Source organism: Lolium perenne, chromosome 5 (genome assembly GCF_019359855.2).
Source record: "Lolium perenne isolate Kyuss_39 chromosome 5, Kyuss_2.0, whole genome shotgun sequence".
Classification (NCBI taxonomy): domain Eukaryota; kingdom Viridiplantae; phylum Streptophyta; class Magnoliopsida; order Poales; family Poaceae; genus Lolium; species Lolium perenne.
This window is the reverse complement of record NC_067248.2, coordinates 143,615,128-143,628,765: the sequence shown is the minus strand read 5'-3', so window position 1 is coordinate 143,628,765 and position 13,638 is coordinate 143,615,128.

Below are 13,638 nucleotides of genomic sequence, written 5' to 3'. Positions count from 1 at the left end.
CACATGTTTGAGATCACCTTTGCATTTATTTTGTGTTTCGATTTTTAAAACATGTTTTTACATCACAAACGCACTTTTGAAAAAGTGGGTTCACATGCACCCAGGTTCTGAAAAGTCAGTCTCTTAGAGCATCTCCAGTCTCTTCTCCAAAGCAATTTAGGGCGCACCGGACGTGCTGTTCGAGTTCGTCCTCCTCCTCAAGGGCGACCCACGCGGCATCCAGAGGCTGCCGGACTCCTTCACCGAGTACGTCGCCGGCGACGACCACTCGCGCACGATGCATCTGCGGGACGCTTCGTGCGGCTACTACCGGTGGATCGTCGACGTGATCTACGACGCGGGCGGCAAGATGTACCTCAACATCGGCTGGGAGAAGTTCGCGCGCCACCACAGCCTCGAAGCCGGCTTCATCCTCCTGTTCTCCTACTTCGGCGACAGGGACATGAGCGTCAAGGTCTTCGACGAGACGCGCTGCCGCCGGGATTACCACGGCGACAACACCGACAAGGAGGACGACTAGTGTTGTTTCTTCGCAGCGAATACGTGCACGGAGGTCTCTGTCTGTTCTTCCTCGGTAGAACCAACAAGGGCACCGTCACCAGCTGGATTTTCTAGTTTGGGTGACTGGGTGTGCCCTCGAGTGTTCTTTCTTGGCAGCGAACACACGAAACCTTCAATGCACGGCCTAGTTAGGTTTAGTTTTTTTGCAATATTTTATATTTGTGTTCACCATGGTTCAAACTATGTATTAGTTTGTGGAAAACCATGTTCCAAACTATCTCTTCCTGTAAATCACGTTCCCAATTATGTATTAGTTTGTGGAAATTGAAATAAAAATGCCAAAAAAAGTATTTTTAATGTTTGGGGGCGGCATTTGGGGGACGCGACTGGGGAGCGACGTCCCCCAAACGCGGCACGAACGAAACACGTCTCACAAACGCTCAATCCGGCGCAGTTTGGGGGACGCGACTGGAGATGCTCTTAATTCATGTCTCAAACCGTCTCCAACAGCATCTCCAGTTATATATACCACGTTGGCTTAACAAAATAGCTCTAGCAGATGATGCAGATGTAAAAAATTATAAAAAAAATTACACTACGATGCAAATTCTTAAGCTTCTAATAACGCGTTTTTAAACGTGTTGGATTGGATATATAACCGCTTCCAGCAGTGCGCCTCAAAAGTTTAAAGGCCCGACGTCTATTAGAGCATCCGACGTCATGAAGCTGTCCTCGCTCCATATGACACGCCCTGGACATCTCGAATGAAAGCAACGCCCCTCACCACGTGGATAAAAGACAAACTGGTACCACCTACCGGTGTCTCAACCCATTCTGCCCCCGCTTTCACGTCACACATTTCTTCTCATCCCTCTCGTCCTAGCTGATTTCAACGTTATAGTTCATCTGCACCTTCTTCCACAACGCATCCCCTCACCCAACCGCTCATTTAATTGTCGGTGGTCCGTTGTCTCGGGCGCGGAACGTGATGCCCACCATGCACACAAGGTGTTCAGTCGTTTGCTTGGTAGTCAACATTTTCGTAGTTCTTGTCTTTTTCGTCGCCGCTCATTTGATTGATGATTTCTTTGTTATTTAGGAGCACTTTTCGATCCTCATTTGTCTTCGACAATTGCAAGCCACAGAGCAGAAGAAGACTCCATGATGTGGATGTTCTGGGTTTGGTAGTAGGAAAATCAAGCCTCGACAGAGGATTGAGGGTCATACCATGCTCCAAACCAAGTACTTTGCCGACGATGAACATCCGCCGACAATTTTCGGGGGCACTATAGGATGAACAAAGAGTTGTTCATGGCATGAGAGAGTAGGATAAGTACTTCATGTTGAAGCATGAATGTTGTGTGGCACGACTAGTTTCTCATCAATCCAAAAATGCATCGCTTCCACGAGGATGCTTGCATATGGAGTCCATGCCGATTCACAAGATGGCTACCTTCGTATGAGTGAATCGACAACCCTTAAATGCATGTATAGATTCTGCGGTGGTCAAAAAGTTTTGGGAAGACTATTTGAGAGGACCAAATGAAGCAAATATTGCTAGGATTGTGGCACAAACGCGACAAGATGATTTTCTAGGATGCTTAGAAGCATCGATTTTACGCACACATCATGAAAGAACTTTATGTTTGCTTGGCAATGTTTGTACAAAGAGCATCAAGAATACTACAGTGTTGTACTTGAAGCTGTGACAGATCAAGACCTATGGATTGGGCATTCTTTATTTGGCATGGCAGGGTCGTACAATGACATCAAGATACCGCAGTGCTCGCTGGTGTTTGCGAAACTAGTTGAAGGTCATGCTCCACGATGCAAGTACGAGATTAATCGGCACGCATATACCAAAGGGTACTACCTAGCCGATGACATATATCCTAGATGGGCGACATTTGTCAAGACAATCTCCGAGCCTCTAGGTAAGATGAAGTCTCAATTTGATTCGCGGTAGGAGTGGTACAGGAAGTATGTCGAGTATGTCAAGATGGCATTTTTGTGTGATTTAAGCTCGATATGTTATTGTTCGGTACCCTGCTCTTACCTGATCTCAAGATCAAATGTGCGAGGTGATGAATGTTTCTATGATCATGCATGACATGATCATCAAGAGTGAGCGCAAGACTCCAGCGAATGGCCATGTGGGTCCCTATGAGTGTCAGGGTTCCTTTGCGGTTGTTGATGATCACCAGGTGCTTGCGGATTTTGCTAATTTTATCGTCATGTATGTAGAAATCTGTGACCCAGATGCTCATGACCAACTGTAAAATGATATCATAGAGCACGTGTGGAGGGTCAATGGAAGTTCATGAACTGAGTCGATGTATTGATCAAGTTGAACTTCGAATTATTGGATTTGTTGTATTTTCTATTCCATTCACAAAAACTATTGTATAAATTCAGATTTATTTGAATATTTGAGTAAACAGAAGCTAGTACATGTTTTAGTATTTTATCAATTTTAGGGCTTTATGTGACAAAAGGTGAGCATTTTAAGGTGGATAAGCATATATTATGCAAAGATATTAAAGCATGAGTAGAAAAAGTAAAGGAACTACAAGTGAAACAAGTAACAAGAGAACAAGGTGAAGGGAACAAGTTAACCGTAGCGAAGACATGAGACGCGAGGGTTTGTTTCCCGTAGTTCCTTTTCAAGGAAAATACGTCTACGCTGGTGAGGTGTGGTGCGATGAAGGCCAACCAACCACTAAAAAGGCGTCACTTTCTTCTCCAATGAGCTCACCACCAAGGTGAACCCACTTCTCCGCTAAGCGGTGCCGAGGTGGCAAAACCTTCACATAAGGTTGGAGCACGACTCCACAACTCATTTGGAGGATTCCAAATCCCAATGCCAACAAGAGCTTGGACAACCCCAAGAAAGCTTCATGATGGCCTCTCAACAAGGATCCCCACAAAAGGATATCTAGGGTTACAAATTCCTCAAGGGAATACAAGGGGAATTCTAAATTTCTTTGGTGGATGTGTAGATCGGCCCCTCCTCCTTCGGTTTCCCAAGTTTGAGAGGGATTGATTAGGTAGAGAGGGAGAACTACAACTATGAATCTCAGCAGTAACGTAGGGGAGAGAGAGAGTCAAAACGTTAGGTAAGATGTGGGGAAGAACCCCCTATTTATAGATGATCTCTCAGATCCAACCGTTATTGCTACTTCAGGTCCTCCTAGCCGGTAGTACCATTGGGCCAAAACTAGATCCCAATGGTTACTAGAGGAACCTACAACCTTACAGGAAGAAGAAAGAAAAGAGCCCGAGGGAAAGAAGAAAAGCTTGCTGGCAATAGCCGCACCAACCTACCACCCTCAAGCCCCCCGCCGCTAGCCAAACTACCACAAGGCCATGCCCAAAGCATAGATTTCTCCGGTTCGTTGTCACCCCGGCATCCTTCTAAGTTCCCCTTGACCGCACCCCTTTCTTCCCCAACGCTGACGAACCACCACAAATCTAAGACCCGACCCTGACCTTAATCGTAAGTTTACTAATCGCCTCCACCGCGACCAGCCATGACGTTGGCGTCTCTGGCCCATCGTCGCCTTCTCTGCAGCAACCCGTCGTGGCATCGTCGGCTACAAGGTTGGTGAGTGGTAGTGGTGGGTCGACGTAGAAGAACAATGAGATGGAATGAGACATATGTGTCGTTCACCTAGGATCGTGTAGCTCCAACGTGAAAATAGACACAACTAACCATTTTCTAAAGCTTCAACACAAAATGAACTTTTTTGCATGATTCATGTGCCATGACATCATGGTTCATTATATGGCGCTAAAAGTTGCCATTAGTCATGGCGCCATGTATGCCATGGGGTCCTACGCTAAAATTTTAGAAATGTGTCCATTTTCCAAGCACTAGCAGGGTGCGCTCACTCTTTTCAAAATAGTGCAGCGGCACGATGAAGTTTTCAGGTTTTTCTTTGTTGGGAGTTGGGACCGGGAGAAATACATGAGACTGCATATTTGACTCGTTTAGCGTCCACGTGTCAGGGATGATGTTGATGCCCGCGTGGCTAGCTAGGTCATCTTCCTCACTTCATCTTACTTCGTCTTCTTCCTTCCCGTTTCTTCTTCTCTACTCCACCTCCTCGATCCCCCCGCCTCCACCGCCAGCTGAACCGCCTACAGCCGCCGCCCACGACCGGCCCCGCTCCAGCGGTGCCTCGCCACACCGCCCTCCACCATCCGCCGCCACCCGGATCTCCCTCTAAACCCGCTCACCTCCCCTAACTCCGGCAACCCCCTGCACCCTACACCCTAAGAACAAACGCTGGCGAGCCCTTGCACCAGAACCCTAAGACCCCGCACCCCAAACCCTAAGTACCCTTCATCGGCTCCGACGGCGACACCGCGGCCAGTCACGCCGTCCCCATCTTCGGCGAGGTTAGCTGTTGTCGCTCGTGTCTTCTCTCTCGCTCCTGATCTTTGTCCAAACTGAAAAAGGCCGTGGCCCATGTCCTTCCACACGCTGGCATAAGTGCGCTAAGAGACGCAAAGAGCGTCAAATAAGATTTGCCCAAATACACATGGCAGTGGCATCACTCATTCTGCTACATGCAACTCATGTTTGGACTTGGGCCAAGGCAGGCCAACACGGCGTACATGCAACCAGTTCTCTTTGTTAGAGTATAGAGAGAAGAGACACAAAGGAATGGAGCAAATGATTCTCTTGTTTCATTGCAATGTGGAAGATCCACTTATATACAAACTGAAGGGGTGTGTTGGGGAGACACCTCTTCCCCAATAGACACCTCCTGGGAGGCATCCCTCCCATACACAATTGATCACATGTATTATTTCCTAACACTCCCCCTTGATCAATTTGTCATCTGTATATTGCAATCCAAAGACTCCTCCTAAAAAACCCTGTGGGAAAAACTGAGGAGAAATATTATAACGATATGCCACCGAAAACTCCTTTAAAACCCAGTGGGAAAAATTAAGGAGAAACCATGTGTCATATGTCCGCACTTGTATTTATATTTTCTCGTTAAAAACCTTGTATGAGAAACCTTAGGGAAAACTCATAAAGGAAAAAAAGAGTACAATATTAGTGATCGTAAGATCATCAACGAGTTATAACTAGGGATTTTACTCCCCCTTGATGACCCACAAGTATAGGGGATCGCAACAGTCTTCGCGGGAAGTAAAACCCAATTTATTGATTCGACACAAGGGGAGACAAAGAATACTTGAAAGCCTTAACAGCGGAGTTGTCAATTCAGCTGCACCTGGAAACAGACTTGCTCGCAAGAGTTTATCGATAATGGTGAGTTTTATAGCAGTAGCAGTAGTGAAATAACAGCAGCAGAGTAACAAAGACAGCAGTAGTGATTACAGTAAACAGCAGGATTAAAATACTGTAGGCACAGGGATGGATGACGGGCGTTGCATGGATGAGAGAAACACATGTAACAATCAAAGCAGGGCATTTGCAGATAATAATAAAACGGTGTCCAAGTACTAAACAATCCATAGGCATGTGTTCCGTATATAGTCGTACGTGCTCGCAGTGAGAAACTTGCACAACATCTTTTGTCCTACCAGCCGGTGGCAGCCGGGCCTCTAGGGAATCTACTGGATATTAAGGTACTCCTTTTAATAAAGTACCGGGGCAAAGCATTAACACTCCGTGAACACATGTGATCCTCACATCTCTGCCTTCCCCTCCGGTTGTCCCAATTTATGTCACTTTGGGGCCTCGGGTTCCGGACAGCGACATGTGTATACAACTTGCAGGTAAGATCATAAAACAATGCATATCATCATGAAACAATAACATGTTCAGATCTGAGATCATGGCACTCGGGCCCTAGTGACAAGCATTAAGCATAACAAGTTGCAACAATATCATCAAAGTACCAATTACGGACACTAGGCACTATACCCTAACAATCTTATGCTATTACATGACCAATCTCATCCAATCCCTACCATCCCCTCAGCCTACAGCGGGGGAATTACTCACACATGGATGGGGGAAACATGGATGGTCGATGGAGAGGCGTCGGTGATGATGATGGCGATGATCTCCTCCAATTCCCCATCCCGGCGGAGTGCCAGAACGGAGTTTCTGGTCCCGAGACGGAGTTTTGCGACGGTGGCGGCGTACTGGATTGTTTCTGGCGACTTCGACTTCTCCTCCGTGTTTTTTAGGTCGAAACCCCTTAAGTAGTCCAGAGGAGGGCGTCGGAGGCCAGCCGAGGCAGCCACACAGTAGGGCGTCACGCCCCCCTCCTGGGCCGCGCCGGCCTAGTGTGTGGGGGCCTCGGGCCTCCACCTGGCTTGCCCTTCTGGCTCCGTAATTCTTCTGGAAAAATAAGACCTTCGACATAAATTCCGGGGATTTTCCTGAAAGTTGGATTTCTGCACAAAAACGAGACACCAGAGCAATTCTGCTGAAAATAGCGTTAGTCCGTATTAGTTGTATCCAAAATACACAAATTAGAGGCAAAACAATAGCAACAGTGTTCGGGAAAGTAGGTACGTTTTGGACGTATCAACTCCCCCAAGCTTAGCTTATTGCTTGTCCTCAAGCAATTCAGTTAACAACTGAGTGCGATAAAAGAACTTTTACGAACACATTTGTTCATATGATGTAAATATCCTCATGATATGGTCAAGTACTTAGGCAATTCATAATAGGATACATGCAAATAAGATCATCCAATAGCTATGTCAATCATGGAAAGGCACCAACAAATTAATAATAAGCATCATGAATCATGTCTATAAGCAGGATTACAATGTTCATAAAAGGGTATGATAAAGTGGTATGTCGCTTGCCCGTATTTGATCAGCAAAACATAAATGCTCAGGCACCTCTGAGGTTCATAGAAAGACTAGAAATAGAGATTGTCAAAGATAAAAGCATCAAAGTTATACCACAGTCAATCATATTTTGGGACAAGCATGTTATACTAAGAATGACAGTTGTGCTCTCAAGAAAGTGCTCAAAGAAAGGATGGTGACACAACATGAAAGTAAAAGATTGACCCTTCGCAGAGGGAAGCAGGGATTAACATGCGCTAGAGCTTTTCATTTTTAAAACAAGAGTAAAATTATTTTGAGAGGTGTTTGTTGTTGTCAACGAATGGTAATGGGTACACCAACTACCTCGCCAACCAGACTTTCAAGAGCGGCTCCCATGAAGAACGTTATTTCTACCAGCAAGGTAGATCATCCCTCTTCTCTTTTGTTTACACATATACTTTAGTTTTTGTTATGAGTGACACTCCCCCAACCTTTGCTTACACAAGCCATGGCTAATCGAATCCTCGGGTGCCTTCCATCAATCTCATACCATGGAGGAGTGTCTATTTGCAAAATTAAGTTGCTTGCTGATGAATCAGAGCAAAACATGTGAAGAGAATTATTAATGAAGTTATTAATTGGGGCTGGGCACCCCGTTGCCAGCTCTTATTATGAAAGTCCATCAAAAGTAAATGACAAGGTTGAAAGATAAACACCACATACTTCCTCATGAGCTATAAAACATTAACACAAATTGAGAAGCATTTTGAAGGTTTAAAGGTAGCGCATGAGAATTTACTTGGAATGGTTGGAAATGCCATGCATAGGTATTTATGGTGGACACTTTGGATTAACTTGGTTTTCAGGGGTTTGGAAGCACGAGCAGCATTCCCGCTCAGTACAAGTGAAGGCTAGCAATAGACTGGGGAGCGACAAATCAAGAGAGCAGTCACTGTCATAATCATGCTTGCGGCAAAATAAATTAACGGAGGCATAAAAATGATACAAGAACTCTGAAGCAAAGTAAATCATCGAGGCTTAATTGACTTTTATTCAGTCATATGCATGCGTGAGCATGTGCCAAGTCGATTCAAATGAATTATTCGGAGGAGGATACCACAATGTCATACCTATTTATGAATAAAACAATGCAAGCAAACATCCATGACATGCTACTCATATTAATAAATTGGAGCTAAACATGAGAGATCATGAACTATTAGACTTTCTTAAATGACATATACTTCACATGAACCAACTAAGCATGCTCACATGGATGAGTATATGTACAAAAATGAAAACAAATAGAGTTCATACCAGCCTCTCACCACAGTCGAATTGTCGTAGATCGTCATTATTGCCTTTCACTTGTGTAGCTTGAATAATATGAAATGAAAACCACGCTCCAGCCACCGAAGATCATTGAACTCATAATGAACTTTACAAAACCAAAGAAGAACATAAAATATTTTTGGTGTTTTCGAATTGGAAACAAGAACAAAAGGAAACAAGCAACAAGGCAAAATCTTTTTGGATTTTCTTATAGCAAACCAACGATAGCAAATAAAGCAAAATAAAAGCAAGAAACCAAAATAAGCAAATGGTGAAGAGAAACAACAGAAATATTTTTGGTCTTTTTGTGTTTTAGGAAAGAAACAAAGCAAAAACAAGAAAATGAAAACTAGAAGAGTCACATAAACACAAAGCACCAGGAATTCGTCAAACTTGACAGCAGTACAGTAATCGATTTTTAAGAAATTGTTCCGCTGACCAAATCGAAAAGTGTTCAACTAATGAAAGTTAGATAACAACCTGGGGAACATGCAAAAAATCGGCTTCGCAAAATAACGTTCTGGCTGTTTTTGAGATTTTTTTTGGTAACAGTCCAGAATCTGTTTTCAGGCAACACTTCCCCAAATATCATCTTCCTCTTATTAGAAAACCACTTTAAGAAGCTAAACAAGTATATACAAGTATCCAGCAACTATAATATGCAAAGAATGAGTGATGCCGGTATACCTCCCCCCAAGCTTAGGCTTTTGACTCTTCTTGATTACATTATATCACCCTTCTCTCTTGACCCTTGAAAACTTCTGCCACACCAAACTTCTCATAAACTTCATTAGAAGGGTTAGTACTCAAAAACTTTAATCCACTTTAGTCTTGTAGTGACACATTGCAAGAACTCAATAAAACATTAGCTAAAGCTCTCCACGTCTAGAAAGCCTTACTTAAAGTCCACAAGAGACAATGCAAAAAAACAGAGACAGAATCTGCCAAAACAGGACAGCTAGTAAAGACGAATTTTTTTCGAAGTACTTCCGTTGCTCAAATCAGAAAACTCAAAACTAATGAAAGTTGCGTACATATCTGAGGATCACACGTGAATTTTTACAGAATTTTTAGATTCTCCTACAGAGAGAAAAACTCAAATTCGTGACAGCTAAAAATCTGTTCCTGCGAAGAAATCCAAATCTAGCATCAACTTTCTATTAGAGACTTTACTTGGAACAATAATGCAATAAAGTAAAGATACAAAGGTATTGCTACAGCGAGTAAAACAAGTGGAGGAAAGAAAGAAATGTTGTTTACCTCCTCTATGCATATAAAAAGTATTTGTTAACAAGGTTGATCAAGTCTTGCCACCAAATAAATTTTACATAGCATAAGAAGAAATAAACCTCAAATCAATCATGTTACCTTGAATTGTATTGATATGGATCCAATCATAATATGTTGATATCCTTCTTTAGGCTCATATATAGGACAATCAATAGCTCCAACTTTGATAGTTCTCACATTAGAAATGGTATTAACTCCACATACTTTATCAATCCTCTTGGGAAAATAAACGGTATGCTCCTTGTCATCGACATTGAAAGTACCTTTTCCTTTATTGCAATCAATAACAGCCCCTGCGGTGTTAAGAAAAGGTCTCCCAAGAATAATAGACATATTATCATCTTCATGCATTTCTAACACAACAAAATCAGTTAATATCAAGCAGTTATTAGTAACTTGAACAGGAACATCCTCACATATACCAACAGGAATAGCAGTAGATTTATCAGCCATTTGCAAAGATATATCAGTGGGTATCAACTTATCTAAATAAATTCTCTTGTAAAGAGAAAAAGGCATAACACTAACACCGGCTCCCAAATCACATAGAGCAGTTCTAACATAATTATTCTTAATATAACAAGGAATAGTCGGTATACCTGGGTCGCCCAACTTCTTTGGAACTTTGCCATTGAAAGAGTAATTAGCAAGCATAGTGGAAATCTCCTCATTAGGAATTTTCCTTTTGTTAGAGACAATATCTTTCATATACTTTGAATAAGGAGGCAATTTAATAGCATCAGTCAAAGGGATTTGCAAGAATAAAGGTTTCATCCAATCGCAAAATTTATTATAATGTTCTTCTTCCTTTGATTTTAGTTTCTTAGCAGGAAAAGGCATTTGCTTTTGAACCCAAGGTTCTCTTTCATTACCATGTTTCTTAGCAATAAAATCTTCTTTAGTATACTTTTTATTTTTAGCATGCTTTTCAGGTTCATCTTCAACTTCTTCTTTATCAGAAGCATCATTCTTATCATTATCATTATCATGTTCATTACCACTTTCAGTTTCAGCATCAGAAATAGAAATACTATTAGGATCATTAACAGGTTCAGAGGATTCTACAACAGTTTTATGTTTCTTCTTCTTTTTCTTAGAAGGAGCACTAGGTTCAGTTCGTTGAGAATCTTGTTCAACTCTTTTTGGATGCCCCTCAGGATATAGAGGATCCTGGGTAGAGACACCGCCTCTAGTTGTTACTTCATAAGCATGTTTCTCCTTAGAATTATTTTTTAACAAGTCATTTTGCACTTTAGTGAGTTGATCAATTTGAGTTTGAACCATTTGAAAATGTTTAACAAGCATCTTAACATCATTGGAGGTTCTCTCCACAATATCATGCAAATTGTTAATAGCTTGAGAATTTTCCATTAGATGATTCTCTACTCTCATATTAAAATTTTCTTGCTTAACAATATAATTATCAAACTCATCTAAACATTGAGTAGGAGGTTTTGAATACGGAATATCTTCCCTAGTAAAGCGTTGAAGAGAGTTTACCTCGATCATGGATGAAGGGGGAATTATCTTGCATAAGTCTTCTATGGGGGGTAAATTCTTCACATCTTCGGATTTAATACCTTTCTCCTTAAGAGATTTCTTGGCTTCCCTCATATCTTCATCATTTAATTTAATTAAACCCCTCTTCTTCAATATTGGCGTTGGAGTTGGTTTAGGTGTAGCCCAATCATCATGATTCCGGCCTATTTTAGCTAATAATTCTTTAGCTTCGTCTGGAGTTCTTTTCCTGAAAACACAACCAGCACAACTATCCAAATATGCTCTAGACTCAACGGTTAGTCCATTATAAAATATATCAAGTAAATCATGCTTTTCCAAATCATGTCCAGGTCGAGCTCTGATAAGAGAGCAAAATCTTGCCCAAGCTTCAGGCAATTTATCTCCATCTTCCTGGTCAAAGCTATAAATTTTCTGCAAAGCAGCATGTTGAGCACTAGCAGGAAAGTATTTCCGAAAGAAAACATCAAGCAAATCACCTGGACTATTAATAGAACCATGAGGCAAACTATTATACCAAGTTTTAGCATCATCCTTTAATGAGAAAGGAAAAATTTTAGCAACAAAATAAGTGCGCAACTTGACATCATCAGAAAACAAGCTACTCATAGAAGAAAGTTCATTCATATGTTCTACAACACTTTCTTTTTCAGTACCACAAAAGGGTGTTTTCTCAACAATAGCTATATGAGATAGATCAAGAGAAAAATCATAATCTTTATCCTTAATGCATATAGGAGATGTGGCAAATTTAGGATCAGGAGACAGCTTATATCTAATAGTATGTTGTGCGAGAAACTTTTTAATTTTTCTTGCATCAGTAATAGCATTGCACTTATCAATAAAATCATCATCAAGGTCCACATAATCTTCATCGGGATCATCACTAGAATAATCAACAGACTCATGTGAATTAACAGGTGTAGCAGTATTTTCATTAGGAGTTTCAGTATTTTCAATTTGTCTAGACCTAGCAATTGTAGCATCTAGAAAAGATCCCAATGAACCACTTTCATCAAGCACAGCAGAAACATTATCAATATTATAAGAATTTTCAGATTCAGCAGAAGTACCAGCAAGTGAAGCTTGTGGTGGTGAAACAAGTTGACTTATCACAGATGGTGAATCAAGAGTAGCAGAGGTACTCAGAGTTGTACCTTTTCTTGTAGTGGATGGTAATATGGCGACTTTAGGATCGCGAGATTTACCCATGATGGAGAATTTGCAGCGAACAATATCAATCCAAGTGAACTTCCAAATAAAGCTATGCTCCCCGGCAACGGCGCTAGAAAATAGTCTTGATGACCCACAAGTATAGGGGATCGCAACAGTCTTCGCGGGAAGTAAAACCCAATTTATTGATTCGACACAAGGGGAGACAAAGAATACTTGAAAGCCTTAACAGCGGAGTTGTCAATTCAGCTGCACCTGGAAACAGACTTGCTCACAAGAGTTTATCAGTAGTAACAGTTTTATAGCAGTAGCAGTAGTGAAATAATAGCAGCAGAGTAACAAAGATAGCAGTAGTGATTACAGTAAACAGCAGGATTAAAATACTGTAGGCACATGGATGGATGACGGGCGTTGCATGGATGAGAGAAACTCATGTAACAATCAAAGCAGGGCATTTGCAGATAATAATAAAACGGTGTCCAAGTACTAAACAATCCATAGACATGTGTTCCGTATATAGTCGTACGTGCTCGCAATGAAAAACTTGCACAACATCTTTTGTCCTACCAGCCGTTGGCAGCCGGGCCTCTAGGGAATCTACTGGATATTAAGGTACTCATTTTAATAAAGTACCGGAGCAAAGCATTAACACTCCGTGAACACATGTGATCCTCACATCTCTGCCTTCCCCTCCGGTTGTCCCAATTTCTATCACTTTGGGGCCTCGGGTTCCGGACAGCGACATGTGTATACAACTAGCAGGTAAGATCATAAAACAATGCATATCATCATGAAACAATAACATGTTCAGATCTGAGATCATGGCACTCGGGCCCTAGTGACAAGCATTAAGCATAACAAGTTGCAACAATATCATCAAAGTACCAATTACGGACACTAGGCACTATGCCCTAACAATCTTATGCTATTACATGACCAATCTCATCCAATCCCTACCATCCCCTTCAGCCTACAGCGGGGGAATTACTCACACATGGATGGGGAAAACATGGATGGTCGATGGAGAGGCGTCGGTGATGATGATGGCGATGA